The 17,016-nt window shown below is 36.2% G+C and overlaps 1 long non-coding RNA gene across 1 annotated transcript; it reads left to right on the forward strand.

The window, feature by feature from the left end:
• The first annotated feature begins 3,080 nt into the window (after window positions 1-3,080).
• LOC122147948 lies at window positions 3,081-13,934 on the forward strand. The gene is made up of 3 exons (XR_006161953.1): window positions 3,081-3,125; window positions 13,073-13,206; window positions 13,289-13,934. It is a non-coding gene; the product is annotated as an uncharacterized LOC122147948 (long non-coding RNA).
• Window positions 13,935-17,016: the final 3,082 nt, after the last annotated feature.

A 17,016-nucleotide genomic window follows, 5' to 3' on the forward strand; every position in this document is an offset into this window, starting at 1 on the left:
TGTAAGTTATGAGGACAGTCATGTGTTTAATGAGTAACTGATGAATCATTCACAATAAGAGCAGGAACACAAATAAACAGTTTAATTAATTGTTTCATATGAAAATATACATATACTTAAATTTAATAATTATGAAAATTATTATAAATTATGAATTTGCATAGCCTGCTTTGCAGTAATCATGTTTATTATAAATTCCCTAACTTATGCAAAGTTTTAAAAAATTATGAATTGTAATAATCTGTTTCATTCTAAAAAGCGACAATGTGCAAAATTTGGTCTCATGAGATTTATTTGCAATAACCTCTCAGCACAGAACTTATTTTTTTTATCTATGAACATGTTCTGATAAGAATTAAAATATAACCAAGCACAGAAATGTTTGCCTTATCGCTGCCAATTTACTTTTGGTTATGACCAATTTCAGCAATGCAATTTCAGGTCAGAACGATTTACTGATTGACTTTCTAAGTTTAATTCCTGCACATTTGTAATGCTAATAATATAATTCCAGTCAGGTTAGAAATAAATCTAGACATGGGAAGAAGTAAAAAAAAAAAAGCTCCTACCGCTGATAGTCAAAGTTAAACTATCCTCAGCAAAATCTCATCCACTTGCTGAGTCACCATGGCAACTAGTCTGTTACCTCATAAGAGCTGACCAGAGCATGCTGGGAATGTTGATGATGATGCTTATGCCACTTGACCAGTTGTATTAAAGTTGCATGTGTGCAGCATTTGTGAATGATTCCTCAAATTGTGCATCTGTGACTTATGCTTGTTAAAGGAATAGTGTGAATGAAAAAATTAAAAATTTAAATTGTCCTCACCCTTAGGCCATCCAAGATGTAGATGAGTTTGTTCTTCATGGGAACAGATTTGGAGTAATTTAGCATTGCATCACTTGCTCATTGGATCCTCTACAGTGACTGGGTGCCATCAGAATGAGAGACTAAATAACTCATAAAAACATCACAATAATCCACGCTACCCCAATCCATCAATTAACATCTTGTGGAACCAAAAGCCTGCGTGTTTGTAAGGAACAAATCTATTCTTATGACGTTTTTCACATCAAAGTCCATCCACATATTTGTTTAGAACTGTTTTGACTTGTAAACAGTGCTTGAGATTTCTCTCCTGATTCAGACCAGATGACTTTTTCACTGGAGGAAGCGTTATTATCAGATATGGACTTTATGTATTTTAGCCAGAAGCAACAGATGAACGGTGAAGTTAAAAACACTTTAATGATGAATTTGTTTCTTACAAGTGTGTAGCTTTTGGCTTTATAAGATGTTAATTGATGGACTGGAGTCATGTGGATTACTTGTGAATTATGATGTTTTTATCAACTGCACCCATCCACTGCAGAGGATCCACTGGTGAGCAACTGATGTAATGCTACATTTCTCCAAATCTGTTCTGATGAAGAAACCCATCTACATTTTGGATGGCCTGTGGATGAAGACAATTTCAGCAAATTTGCAATTGTTGGTGACCTATTCCTTCAGCTTCAAGTAGCTAAGTACAAAACTCACATTTGCTTCATAATGCATGTTTAAAAGTCTAGTTTTATTAAAGCAAAGTTTTTGAAACCTATAAAGACATTTGCTTTGATTTTTTGTTAAACATTGGAAACCTCCATGTGAAGCACATAGTCAGTACGTGTATAGCCATATTATTCGTCATGTTGGCTGTAAGTCCAGTGAATACTGCAGTGTGTAAGGCAGTATGAAAGGATTATGTTATGTTTACATCACTGCATTTGTTTACTTCAATGTTTGCCTCTCTTGGCACACGGGAAGACGACTGATTTCTCCGAAGAATTTTCTGGGCTGAACATCTGGTCTTTGATGTTGTTGGGTGAACACGGCTCCGCTGAGAGACAACGAGCAGTCGCCGCAATCCAGGGCAGAAGAACGCCTGCTTTCATCTCCTCCATGCGTGAATGTTTGCAATTTTCCTCTGTGGCTGCAGTGAGCTTTCTAAACCCCAACTTTTATTTCTGACTATGAAGATGTTCACTGTGGGATGTATTGGTTAAGCTCAGTGCTGGGCAAATCTGGATGCAGCAAGAAGAATAAATGATAAAATGGATTTGACATTCATTGTTAGAAATGTCTAAATACGTCCAGCTGCGAAGATTGTGGCACAAATGGTCCAAAAGTGACTGACTGCCAACACTGAGCTGATCAACTACTGTACAATTTGATTCAGCTTTCAGAACAGGAACCAAGACTAGTCAAGCGTGATAGTTCACCCATTACATTCTGTCATGATTTAATCACCTTCATTCCTAAATGATTTTTCTTTCCCATACAATGAAAACATACAGCCATTTTGGATGTCAAGCATTTCAATGTTCAGAAAAGCACCAAAAATGATTACAATGGTAGTCCATATGAATTGTGCACTGTATTATGATGAAGTCATATGACAGTTTTGTGTGGAAAAGATCTACATTTTAAGTTTAAATATGCAGGAGCATGAATAAGATTTGAGAGCTAAGATTTGAGCACTTACATTTCAGTCTGTTCTTCACTTAAAGCATCATCCCAGCTAACAAAAATATGTTCTAATTGCTGAGTCCGGCCATACTAGCTTATAGCCTGTTAGCATCAAGTAACACCGCTGCCGGGTAATCTTGCTTAAATTGCTTACATTCCATTCTTTTGCCCACTGTTATTTGCTTTACATGGCAGATGACGGTCTCTACTCATTGAGTGCAGGTGATGACATTGTAGGCTGTGGAGAAGCAGATCCCGAACTCAGCTTCGATCTCTTCAACGGATGCGGGAACGCAATGCCGCGGATCATTGGAAACTCCATCGTCCGCACGCCAGTGCTGCCCTAGCTAAAGGTGTAATGTGCACACCTCACTGTTTTCCAGGTGCTTGTGTTCTTGATGTTTCTGTGCAGATATCCATGATTCTGAAGGGGCAAACGAGAGAATCTGTGCTTGTTGTGCTGCATGTGGGTGTGAATGACATCACAGCCGCGCAGACGGAGACTCTAAAGAGAGACTTCAGGAGCCTGATCGAGACAGTACACAGCACATTGCCCGCGACGACGATCAGCTGTGTCAGGACATGTGTTCCTACATATCGACGCAGGACACAAAAGGTTCAGTAGACTGTTTTGCTTTAAAACAAATCATTATTGTCATGGTGTAAAGAACAGAATCTGCTCTTTGTTAATAACTGGAATCTTTTCTGGGAGCGACATAGGCTTTTTGTGCTGATGGCCTGCACCCCAGCAGGGTTGGAGCGGAACTCCTATCGACAAACATCTCCAGAACCCTATGTCTCCAATATGACTAATAAGCATATCAATTTCAAATAACTGCTATGATGGCTTTTGTCTCTGCACCCACTTAAAATGATAGGAACTACTTGCATGGTCCAACCTATAAAGTCTGTGTCTGTTCCAATAAATAGTGAGGTGAAAAATCTAAAAAAAAAAAAAAAAACTGATCATGTAAAAAATGCTAAATAAATTAACAAAAAACAGCTTTTAAAGTTTGGGCTCTTAAACATTAGATCACTTGCACCCAAAAGCAGTTATTGTAAATTAAATGATCACAGAGAATAGTTTTGATGTACTCTGCTTGACTGAAACCCTGGCTCAAACCAAATGACTATATTGGTCTAAATGAGTCTACTCCTCCAGGCTACTGTTATAAGCATGAGCCCCATCAGATTGGTCGTGGCTGCGGGGGCTGCAAATAATATATAGTGATATTCTCAACTGCGTTTCTCAGAAAACAGGATACAGGTTTAACTTATTTGGAAATAAAACTTATGCTTAATATTACACTTTCAGATAAACAAAAGAAATCTCCCCTAATCTCTTGCTTCTGGCTGTTGTGTAAGGCGAAGTTTATTTATATAGCACATTTCATACACAATGGTAATTCAAAGTGCTTTACATTAAAGAAAGTAAAATAATCATGGAAAGAAAAAAATAGTAAAAAATAACAAAGTAAAACAAGGAATTCTAAAACATTGATTTAAAATTAATTTAAACAGTTAAAAAATAGAAAATTATTTTACATAAAATACAGTGAATACATAAAAATACAGTGCAATCAGTTCAGACATCGACAGTGCTCATTCAATAAATGCACAACTAAACAGATGAGTTTTGAGTCAAGATTTCTTAAAAGTAGCTAATGTTTTGGTATATCTGATCTCTTCTGGAAGCTGATTCCAACTGTGGACAGAATAACTAAAAGCAGACTACCCTTGTTTTGTGTGAACTCTTGGTATTTCTAACTGACTCTATCCTACTGATCTGAGTGCTCTGTTAGGTTTATATTCAGTGAGCATATCTGCAATGTATTCCGGTCCTAGGACATTGAGTGATTTATAAACGAGTAAAAGTTCTTTAAAATCAATCCTAAACGTAACTGGAAGCCAGTGTAAGGACCTGAGGACTGGTGTGATATGCTCAGATTTTCTGGTTTTAGTCAGAATTCTGGCAGCGGCGTTCTGGATGAGCTGCAGCTGTCTAATGGTCTTCTTGGGAAGGCCGGTGAGGAGACCATTACAATAGTCCACCCTGCTGGTGATAAAGGCATGAATAAGTTTCTCCAAGTCTTAACTGGAAACAAAACATCTAATTCTTGCAATGTTTTTTAGATGGTAGTATGCTGATTTAGTTACTGCTTTGACATGACTACTGAAACTAAGGTCTGTCTCCAGAATCACACCAAGATTCCTGACTTGATTTTTAGTCGTTTGACCCCTAGAGTCAAGGTATGCATTCACCTTGAGAACTTCATCTTTGTTTCCAAATGCAATGACTTCAGTCTTTTCCTTGTTTAACTGAAGAAAGTTCTGGCACATCCAACTATTAATTTCATCAATACATTGGTAGAGGGAGTCAGTGGGACTGTAGTCATTTGGAGATAAGGCTAGGTAAATCTGAGTATCATCAGCCTAGCTGTGATAGGCAATTTGGTTCTTTCTCATTATTTGACTTAGTGGGAGCATATACAGGCTAAACAAGAGTGGTGCAAGAATTGAGCCTTGTGGGACTCCGCATGTCATAGACGTCCACTTAGACTTATGCTCTCCTATACTCCCATAATAACCTCTCCCTTCTAAGTAAGACCTGAACCATTTGAGTACCATCCCAGAAAGCCCAATCCAGTTTTCTTGTCTCTCTATTAGTATGTTATGATCGACAGATATTTATTTATAGCTTGTTGAAATTCCCACTTTTAGGGTATGAGCCAAAACGCGCTGTTTTTGTGTTCGTCCCCTTTAAATGAAAATGAGCCGGTGCTCCCACCTCCCTTTTCAGAAGAGTTCGGAGCTTCAAGAGCTCATGCTCGCGGGCATGGGTGTTTTGGGGGCCTGGAGAAGTTTTGACATGCCCTGATATTTGTGTTTTTCTTTTTTCATTTGCTTATAAACTTACAGTGGGTACGGAAAGTATTCAGACCACCTTAAATTTTTCACTCTTTGTTATATTGCAGCCATTTGCTAAAATCATTTAATTTCATTTTTTTCCCGGTGTTTTGTCTTTTCAGCTGTAGGGACAGGGACTCCCTGTTTTTGCAAGCGAGGGAAAAGATGAACTGCTAGCCATTACTGGATACTCCTTGGACGACAAACCTTCTCCCAGAGTGGTCTCGACCACTATCATATCATGGGCAGAAGTTCACCTTCCAACAAGACAATGACCCTAAGAACACAGCATAAAATAACAGGCAGTCGGCCTTCACTAACAACTCTGTGACTGTTCTTTGAATGGCCCAGGCCCGAGCCCCCGACTTAAACCAATTGAGCCTCTGGAGAGACCTGAAAATGGCTTGTCCACCAACGTTTAACCATCCAACCTGACAGAACCTGGAGAGGATCTGCAAGAAGGAATGGCAGAGGATCCCAAATCCAGGTGTGAAAAACTTGTTGCATCTTTCCCAAAAAGACTCAATGGCTGTATTAGATCAAAAGGGTGTTTCTACTAAATACTGAGCAAAACGGGTACTGAATACTTAGGACCATGTGATATTTCAGTTTTTCTTTTTAATAAATGTTCAAAAATGTCAACAAAATGTCTGTGGTTTTTCTGTCAGTATGGGGGCTGTGTTGTACATTAATGGAGGAAAAAAAAAATAACAAATTATTTTAGCAAATGGCTGCAATATAACAAAGAGTGAAAAATGTAAGGGGGTCTGAATACTTTTCGTACCCACTGTATAAATGGCTAAAGTCTAATAACACTGCAATCACCACAAACTGTTCTACAATAATATGTGAGCAGCATGTATGTACATGACTGTGTTTTTGAGAAAGCAACGTTTATGCGTGGTTAGTGAAAAACTAAAATTTTGAAGTCACTGAAGTAAGGCCATAAGACACATACAGAACATTTGTTCACAAGACTTTTGAGAACTGATTTTGTAGACTAGAGTTTTTGCTTCAAAATGATGTGAAAATCATCTTGATTACTTGCTCACAGAAAACAATATATTGATTTAAATTTTCTAAGACACTTTTTGTGTAGGAAAGGTACATGCGAGAAGGCGTCAACTATCATGCATAATGCTGTGATTCACACCTGAGAAGACAAAGCCCCGCATAATGAGCTGCATAATGAGCCTTTCAGTCAGGTGTGTGACAGAGAGAAGAGTTACAAGAAAGAATGTGAGGAATAAAATAAATTTTGTATATATTTAGTTTATTTAGATATATTTAGCTATCACACAAAATAATTTGAGATTCACTTGCGAGTGCAGTTAAACAGTTTATTAGGAACAAAGTTGACTTTTTAGCATCATTATTCCAGTCACATGATCCGTCAGAAATCATTCTAATATTCTGATTTGCTGCTAAAAAATATTATTATTATTATTATTATTATTATTGTTATTATGTTGAAAAGACCTGAGAAGATTTTTTTTCAGATTTTTTTGATGAATTGAAAGTTCAGAAGACCAACATCTTTGTAACATGATACATGTCTTTATCATCAATTGTGTGCTAAATAAAAGTTTTAATTTCTAATATTACTGACTCCCAGCTTTTGAATGGTATAGTGAATATTGTTACACTTGGAGTAAAACTGGAGTAATTATGCTAAAAATGTAGCTTTGATCACAGGAATAAATTACATTTTAAAATATATTCAGATAGAAAGCAGTTATTTTAAATAGTAAAAATATTCTGCTTTAGCATGCTTAGCAAAATCCAACTTTATGTATTTTGGATCAAATAAATTTTATGATCTCTGCTGGATCAAGCCACTGCATTAATAATCCAAAGGTAATCCAAAGCTTCTTGAGGTGAATTCTGTTTTATTTGTCACAGGGAGTCTTTTCTGAGGTGAATTCTGTCTTATTTGTCACAGGGAGTCTTTTCTGAGGTGAATTCTGTCTTATTCCTCTCAGCGCAAAGCGAAAAAGTTACATTTAAAAAACTCGATGCTTTGTTTGCTGTGATGTGAGCTTCACGTGGACGATTATAATATCTATAGCATGCTCAGTGTGTGGGCGTGGTCGCATTAGATATAATGAAGGGAGATGTGAAAGACTGGACATCGTGTTGGTTTCATATGGATTACTTTATCACAGAATATTTGTTTTCAATAAGACACACATAAGCAGCAAAAGATTAAAATAAAACTAAAGAAAATTAAAACACAATGATAAAGCAAGGCAAGCACACATTTAACAATTTTTTAAATTGGAAAAGAAAGAAAGCTAAAATAAATAAATTTTTAGAAACATGCAATTTATGGTCATCGGGAATTTCGGCCTGTGAAAGCTGAAGAAGAGCATTCTTCTATTTTTCCTCTTTCAGTTCGAAGAACCTCAGCTCTTCTACGAAACCTCTGAAGACACCAAGGTTTTTTTGGGGGCCACCCAACTGCAATGTGGTAGTCTTTGATATCCTTGGCTCCTGAATAAGGTGTACAAACAAATGGAATGAAGTGTTGGAAATATATTCAATAATACTGAGCATTCAATAACATTTAATAAAAATAAATGCGTTATAGTCAGGATGTAGCTATCAAGTCAAATTATCATCAAAATATCTAGCTTAGACTTTTATTATTATTATTGTTTAATTATTAATATTATTGTATTTTTTTTTTCTCATTTGCCCATATTTGAGATATAAAAACACATACCTGCTGTTGGGCATTTGTAAGGACATGTTTCCTGTGTGGAAAAAAAAAAAAAAATAAATCCTTTGTAATTCTGCTGGACAGGGAAAAACATAAGAGAGAAAAAAGCTACCTTTCCACAGCAAAAAAAATTCCAACAGAATGAGGCACCACGACTTTCATATTAGAGTAAAAATCAAACTGCCAAATAAGGAAAAGAGCAAATATTAATGTATCATTAATTACTTAAATCCAAATTATCTTTTTAAACACTGACTTACAGCTGTGAAATCAAATGGCACCTCTAGGACCATGTACAGAGCATACTGAAGAAAAAAATACATAAATAATACAGAGATCAAGAAAAGCATTTGTTTTTTGTTTTTTGTTTTTCCCATTCTAATGAAAACAAAGTTACACAGACACACATACATTAATTTCTCTTCTTTATCCTCACCATCAACATGAAGATCCCACAGTCAAGTGAACCAGCCAACTGTTGTGGAACATTCTAAAATAATAGAATATCATTCAGTTATTCCTGAAAAGGATATGACAACACATAATTTGTATTAGTACCTTTGTTTTATGAAAGCCTTCATAAAACAAAGGTAACCTTGTTTTTGATCAGCTTCCACTTTCCTGAGCTAATTCTGCTAGTCATTTTACTGCAACATAATCAAACATACATATTTAAAACATTAAAGAATTCTGTAACAGAACCAAGTGTCATTATTCTAAAGCAAAAAAAATAAATAAAAATAAAAATAAATAAATAAATAAATAAAATTGGGAAGTTGGAGTTAATATTTACAAGTGAGAATTTCTCTTCCCACACACACAATCAATAGTACACGTTCGCTCTCTTCTTCTCTTGCTCTCCAATGTTTGCTGATGACATCACTTTTTTGCTCTCCTCTGACCTCTCGGCAGTAAAGTCAGTCATCATAATATAACAAAATAAAACTAAGATGTAATTTTGATATATTTCCCTTATAAAACTAAAATCCACATCTGGTTCAAAAATGTAAATTGCAACGTACTCACATATGGAAGTCGTGGCCTAATGGTTAGAGAGTCGGACTTGCAATCCAAGGGTTGTGAGTTCGAGTCTCAATACCATGACTGAGGTGCCCTTGAGCAAGGCACCGAACCCCCAACTGCTCCCCGGGCGCCGCAGCATAAATGGCTGCCCACTGTTTCGGGTGTGTGTTCACAGTGTGTGTGTGTTCACTGCTGTGTGTGTGCACTTTGGATGGGTTAAAAAGCAGAGCACGAATTCCGAGTATGGGTAACCATACTTGACTGTATGTCACATCACTTTCACTTTTTACATTTTTTAATGAAAGTCTGGAGTTTGTTTGTGGCTGTTTTTGTCAGACTCTAGGTTTCAGATCCATAAAACAAGACTGCTTTCACATTGATAGCGAAGATACAGACTTTGGTCTTCTTGGAGAGCGCTATCGAGTTCCAGATGAGACGTAGGGTGTTAAAAGCATGTCTGGCTTTGTTGATGTGGCTCCTGATGTCCTTATCTGCTCCTCCATCTTGCTGACCATGCAAGGGAGGTGAACTTATTAACACACCTGATGTCCACATCATGTAGTTGTATTTGATCCTGTTGTTTGTGGTTAATCCTTATAGATTTTGTTTTCTTGTTGTTTATTTTGAGGCCAACTTTCTCTGCTTCCTCAGAGAGCTGGTTGAGTTTCTGCTATGTGTCTTGTTGCCTGTGTGACAGTAGGCTGATATTGTCTGCAAAATAAAGGTCCTCCAGCTGGTGAAGGACCAATGGATCCCTGTGTTGCCATTCTCTGTGGACATTTTCAATATCCAGTCCACTACCAGCAGAAAGTTGGTTGGTGACAGCAAACAACCTGTCTCACTCCAGTCCGCACTTCAAAGGGTTCCGTAAGTTCTCCTTTATATATGACCTGGCATGTGGAGTAGCTGTACAACTGCTGGATGATGGAGACAAACTTTGGTGGGATCCCACAGTGTGCCATTAGCTTCCAGAAAACTTCTCTGTCCACACTGTCAAAAGCCTTCTCAAAGTCCACAAAGACTGTGTAGAGTTGAGACTGCCATTCCAAGGACTGTTCGATGATGATGTGCAGGGTGGCAACGTGGTCTATCGCTTTTCTAGGGCCTCCTTCAATCTTCCAAGCATGGTACGCGTCAGGATCTTGCTGGGGACAAATAAAAGCATGATGCCTCGCCAGTTGTTGCAGCTGGACTGATTGCCTTTTTTTGGGGAGATTTGCTAGATGTCCTTGCATCTTTATATACGTGGGTATGTGTTCTTGCATCCATACTTTTTGTAGCAGAGGGAGAAATGTGTTGATTCTTCTGCTTTCAAGGCATCTGGCGGTATACCATCTGGACCTAATGCTTTGCCTGCTTTCATCGCCATGGTGATCTTGGCTTTGGTGGGTGAGTTGATGTTGACATCTAGTAGGATGTCTGCTGGAAGTACGGTTGCTCTGGAGGAAGTCTGTTGAGCATTTCTTTAAAATGTTCAGCCCATCTTTGTTCTTTCTTGGCTTTTGTTTTTAATGATCTTGCCTCCTTTATCTTGACTGAGCATGTGTGCTTGGTGTTCCTGTCTACGAGAGTTCAAGTTTCTTTTCCCAAAGGTTTTTTTTTTTTTTTTTTTTTCAGACTGCACTGGTATTCTATGTTCTTCCTCTTATCTTTCATGCTTTGGATGTTATATTTGAAAGATGGTCTTTGTGCACAGTCTCTGTGCGCTTTCAGCTTCTGTTTCAGTGTTGCCTGCACTAGGTGATGGTCCGTTGCAGCATCCGTTTCTCTCTTTGCTCTTACATCTAAATGGCTTCTGCGCCATTTTCAGCTGATGGTGATGTGGTCAATCTGGTCCAGGTCTTCTTGTGGATGTCCCTGTGTAAAGACGGTGCCTCTTATGACAAGGTTGTTGAACACACAGAAGTCTGAGAAAAGTTCTTCCCAATGTCATGCTTGACCATAGTAAGCTCTTTGCTACTGTTGTCATTTCCTACTTTGGCATTCAGGTCTCTCATTAGAATCTTTAAGTCTCTTCTGGGTAACTTATCGATGGTAGCCTGCAGTGCCCTGTAGAAGCTGTATTTCTTGTCTTCCTCTGCTGATGTTTCTTCCCTTGGAGTTTAATCTTGCTGTGATGGTTCTTGCTGAGACAGGTGCCCATTCCAAGAGTGCCTTGGCTGTATCTGGTGTCATGAGTAGCCCAACACCATATGTGTATGATTCTTCTTGGCCTGAATATATTATGGTCTCTCCACTTGCCAGGTTTTTCTGTCCATTTCCATTCCGTCTTGTCTAACAAAGTCCTAGTATCTTGAGAACATATCGCTTCATCTTTGTCGCTACTTGCATAGTCTTCCCACTTTCGTACAGGGTCTGTATGTTCCAGGTTTCAATTTTGGTTTTGGTCATGGCTGTCAGAAGATTAATCAGCATACTGGCTTTCCGAAGGCTTTCACCAGCTAGCGTCATGAGCTCCACTGGGGAGAAATCATCCTTGGCCAAGTTACTATCTGCTCATGTTGTTGTAGTTTCTGTAAAAGTGATTTTTTTTTCTTTCTCGGAATAGGTTGTTAGCCCAGAGCCCAAACCCCAACCTAGAGGACCAGGGACCACTCTTTGTCTGGTCTCTATCCTTCAACCTGTCTGGCATGGGGGGCCCTACCAGAAGCGTAGTGTTCCAGCCAACATAGCTATCCAGGTCACAGACCCCAAACCCCCCCAACCACGATAAGGTGGTGAGCCACTGCATAAACATATACTATTTAAATACCAATAAAGTGGGGGTATTTATCTGTTTTTTTTTTTGATAAACGTTACTTAATATAACATTGCGACTACAGTAAAAAAGCTTTTACTATTGTAAAAACACAGATTTGCCGTAAGTATCGGAATTAAAGATGTTTGAATAAACCCGAAACACACGTCATCGTTGTCATGTGGTGAATTTGTCCAATCACGAAACAGCCAGCTGTTCTCTAAATGCTCTTGCAGTACTTTGATGCTATACATCTCAGTGACGTGGTGTGGGTGCTGTCTCAAGTCGGACAACATTTCTTACTGGCATGCAATGATTCAAGTCAGATTTTGATCAGTGCCCCACACACCCACTGTGTCATGTTGTTATTGGTTGTTTAGTCATGTGTCTTGTTCCTCATTGATTGGATTGTGTCATGTGACACATTTTGTTTGATATATATAGCCCTCGTGTTGTTTCTTGTCTAACTTTATTCATGTAATCCACTGTTTGATGAGTTTGTTCATGTTTTTTTTTTCCAAGCCTTGTTCATTTTTTCCAAGCCTTGTTCATTGTGTCTGCTCATTTTTGGATTTTACTAAACTGCACATGGGTTTCTCATTTAATTTGTCTCCAGTGGACATACAATACAGACTGATGTTTTGGTGCTAACATTTTGAAAGTGTTATTAAGAACCAGATAACATTGAACAAACCATATGTTAACATTTCTGGAATGTTTGTTCATAACTTTTAACACTTTTAATAGGTACATTTATTTATAAATAAAATGAAACTTTTTAAGTAAATTAAAAGCATTTTCTTATTTATGGTAGTTTAATTATCATTGAAATGCAATAAGTTTGGCAGTAGAATAAATGTTACATTTAATAACACCAAACACACATCAAATTAATTATAATTTCCCTAACTTATGAACAGTTCTATATGGGTTTGTTTTATAAAATGTGATTACTCAAAACAATATTGTGCAAGAACATACAGACTCACAAACATTATGCTGTGCAGTCATATTTAGTAGTTAATAATACAAATGAAGCTTCTTTTTTTTTTTAGGTTAAAACATCATAGGTGAATGTACATTTCTTTAACACTTTTACATAAGAAGCACTGTTGTTATGTGTTTTAATATCCATTGTGGATGTTAAATCAATTTGTGATTGTCTCTGTGACAGGTCAGTGACAAGAAGCTGTGCAGACGGAGGCCATCACGAGGACCATCACTCACCCACCCGGGCTGCGTCTTGTCAGTCATGGTGTGGACCTCCTGCTAGAGCCTGAATGGAGAAACATCCATTTCTGCTCAAAGGTTAATAGTCTTTTGTCACGTCCTGACAGCCTGTTGCGCTTTAGTGATTTCTCACGTGTTCTCCTTATTTGGAAAATGGCAGGTCAAGGACAAAGTGGATGGTGACAAAGAGTCAGTGAGTGAACGGGACATTTTTCAGTGAGTTGCACAAAGGTTGAAATTGGCCTGCCACTTATCCACAGAGACCAATGGGAGGAGACAGAAGCAAGACAAACGCCCTGATTCAAACCTTAGTGAGATGCCTACAAAGGCAGATCCCTACATAGGCTAAATTGAAACCTCATAAGTAACGTGAGTTGGAGTGATTGACCTGATTTGGGATGCTCTACAAATTGTTCCAATGAAAACCACACAAATATTGGGTGCAATTGTCCTTTTGTAAGTAGATCGTAGCTATCATTTTTAGTGTTGAAATATATATTTAGTATTTTATTTATTTAATTGAGCTTGTTACATTGCATTTTTGTATAGTCAAACACTTATGTGACTCTATACAGCCAGCCAAAAGCATTCTGTGTGTTGTTGTTGTTTTTTTTTTTTGTTTTTTGTTTTTATTAATGAATCAATTTTGATGTTTTGGGCTATTTGAGTTTTCATAAAGTGTTGTTTGAGACTAGTGGAAAACAACAACAACAGAAAAACACATATTTGAGCGTTTATTTTACACTATATATTTGCATCTTTAGATTTCATTTCCAGTCCATTTGGACTAACTTTACAGTTTTATTCCTCTCTATATTCTGAAGGGTTTTATTGAGGGGTTTGTTCATATATCATTAAGACATATTGATATAACATTTTGTTCCTAAAAACATGTTGAAAATGTACTGTTGTCTGTCTCTTGACAGTATTTTCAGATTTACTGTGTGATTTAAAAAGAGAAATCCAAAATCCCCTCTGTAAAAACCTTTAACGTTTCAACAAAAACTAATCAGAATTTTTTAGATTTCTGTTCTGGAAATGTATACCAATTAGTGCATATTTAATTGGATAATGTCTCATTTTAACATTTAAAATAACATTTCAGAAAACTTTTAATACAAAAATGTTTGCAATTATTGATGTAATTGTTCAACTGAGAAAGTATGCTGACATCTTTAGTTAACTTTTTTTTTAATCTATTTACCTGTCCTGTGGTGTCTTGCCTAAAAGTTCCATCTATGTAGTAACTGATTTTAAAGATAAGAAATATAGGTGGGTTGAATCAAATCAAATTTTTGAAAATAGGCTGCATATATAAATGAAAAGCTGTTCAGCATTTCAGCACTTTCAGCATTTGTTCACTTTCTGCTTCTGTAGATGCCAGTTTATCAAATATCAAATTATTTTTTTATTTTGTGACCTTTTCCTGTGTGTGTGTGTGTGTGTGTGTGTGTGTGTGTGTGTGTGTGTGTGTTACTCTGTCTCCTGTATGGCTGCATTAATTTGACCCTTTTTCTTTAGAGTGCCAGCTGAGGGTCCTTCTTTTAATGTTGATTCAATGACAACAAACCCCAACCTTTTGACCCTTTGTCATCTCCATACTGATTCAGAATCGCAAGAAACTCCTCATGATTTTTAGATTTTGGGTGGCTTGCACCAACAAGGATTAAATTAAGCAAAGTTTAGAGCTAATCAAGGATTTGTTGATCTGGGTTTTGTTTAAATTAAGTTGTGTTGCACCACTTAAATTTAAACTAAGATGAACAAAACTCTTCTCCACAACGAACTGCACATTTGTAGTTGCACTCATTTCTACGTTCCTCAATATCTGCTCTCTTTGAATGCGAACTGAGACACTATTATCTGCGAACAGATCATCTGCAAAGCCCCATCATCTAAGGTAATGCTTTACATACAGTAAACTTTAGTCCGAGTTAGTAAACTTTAGTCCGAGTTAGTGCTTAATCAAGTTGTGTTAATTTTAGTAAACAAAACAATGCTTGTTCAAATACATGAAATCATATTTTTTCATATATCTGTATCTGTAAAACAATACAGAGTTTAATACAGAGCTTGAGAAGAAAAATACAAAATAATAAAAAAAAATAATATATAATTTAAAAATAAAATAATAAAAGAAAAAAAAAACTTTTCAACAAAATAACATTATGAAAATATTTTAATAATAAATCCAGGATCAAAAATGATGGTTTAAATACAAACCTGCTTATTTTTAAACAAGGTTTAAAGTTTGGTGCCGCAGAATTATTAAATAAACCTTGATTTAATCTAGATTTAAGATGAATCCTTATTGGTACAACCCACTTGGAATTTTGATTTAAAGATTAACAATCACCTTTTTATTTCATTAATATATATATATATATATATATATATATATATATATATATATATATATATATATCATTTATTGTGCTAACTGCCAAAAAAACACTATATATATATATTATTATTATTATTTCAAAATGGACTCCTACATGTATCTCATCTAGAGTTTCAGATCTCCGCTATGTCTCAAACTGTGCTCAGATTTGCACTCAAAAGTCAATATGAACTCATTTCTCATCATATGATCTGAGCTGCTCAGCATTCATTTTATTGCTGTAGTCTCTTACTAGATGATGACTAGTGACTCATTTGAGTCTGTTTGTATTTCTCCACATTTCAGGAGAAACATCTGAGATGTCACTGAAGGATGCTGAACATAAACTCAGGAGAAAATAAACCAGTGTTGCAACAGGTCTGGTGTCTGGTTTGCGTGTCCAGAGGGTTTAATCTTTATCTGTAAGATCTTTACTGGTTTTATTGTCCAAATGTAACTCTGAGTATCATAAGTGTCGTACAATTCCAGCTGGGACCAATTACAGCTGACGTGATCCTGGAAAGACAACAAGAAGGAATCTAAAAAAATCAATATGACAAGACTTACACTCATCCAAGAAATGCTGGACTGCTCTGTTTGACCATTATTAAACAGTCCTCCAGCAGACAAGTTTATTGATTCGGCATGACATGATATTGTCAGTAGAAGTCTTTTTTTTTTTTTTTTTATAGTTCACATGATTTCAGTTCATTTTCCTCTTGAGTTGTCCTTTACAGGAATAGTTCCCTCAGAAGTGAAGATGCTGTCATCATTTACTCGCTCTCATGCCGCTCCAAATCTATCACTTAAACATAAGAGAAGCAGATGCTGGATGAAGATGTAAAGGGTGAGCTATTGGACTGCTGTTTTTACATCTGCCTAACCTCTACTTATGTAGATTTGACAGATGAAATGAGCCTCAGATAATAAGCCACCCTCTATAAAACCCCTAAAACTCATTATGTTCACTTCAGTGTTAAATAATATTTATGTGCTATTGTAATATTTATTAAAATTTCGAATTAAGTTTTATTTATTCAGATTAATTTTTTTTAATGTATTTTGTGTTTGTGTTTATCTTTACTTAATTTTTAGTTTTAGTAATTTTAGTACTTCAACTTTGATTTAATTTTAATTTCATTTCAGCTTTATTTTAATGACCGAGTTTTAATTTTAGTAAACAAAACAATGCTTGTTCAAATACATGAAATCATATTTTTCATATATCTGTATCTGTAAAACAATACAGAGTTTAATACAAGGCTTGAGAAGAAAAATACAAAATAAAAAAATAATAATATATAATTTAAAAATAAAATAATAAAAGAAAAAAAAAACTTTTCAACAAAATAACATTATGAAAATATTTTATCTACATCCTTCTTTTTAATTCACATTGGCCACAATTATTTGTAGTCCTAGAAATTGAATTCATAATTAAATTTTTTAGCACACCGGGGTGACTATAAACACAAAATTATACAACAACAAGCTTACTATTAAAA

Source organism: Cyprinus carpio, chromosome A1, assembly GCF_018340385.1.
Source record: "Cyprinus carpio isolate SPL01 chromosome A1, ASM1834038v1, whole genome shotgun sequence".
NCBI classification, from domain to species: domain Eukaryota; kingdom Metazoa; phylum Chordata; class Actinopteri; order Cypriniformes; family Cyprinidae; genus Cyprinus; species Cyprinus carpio.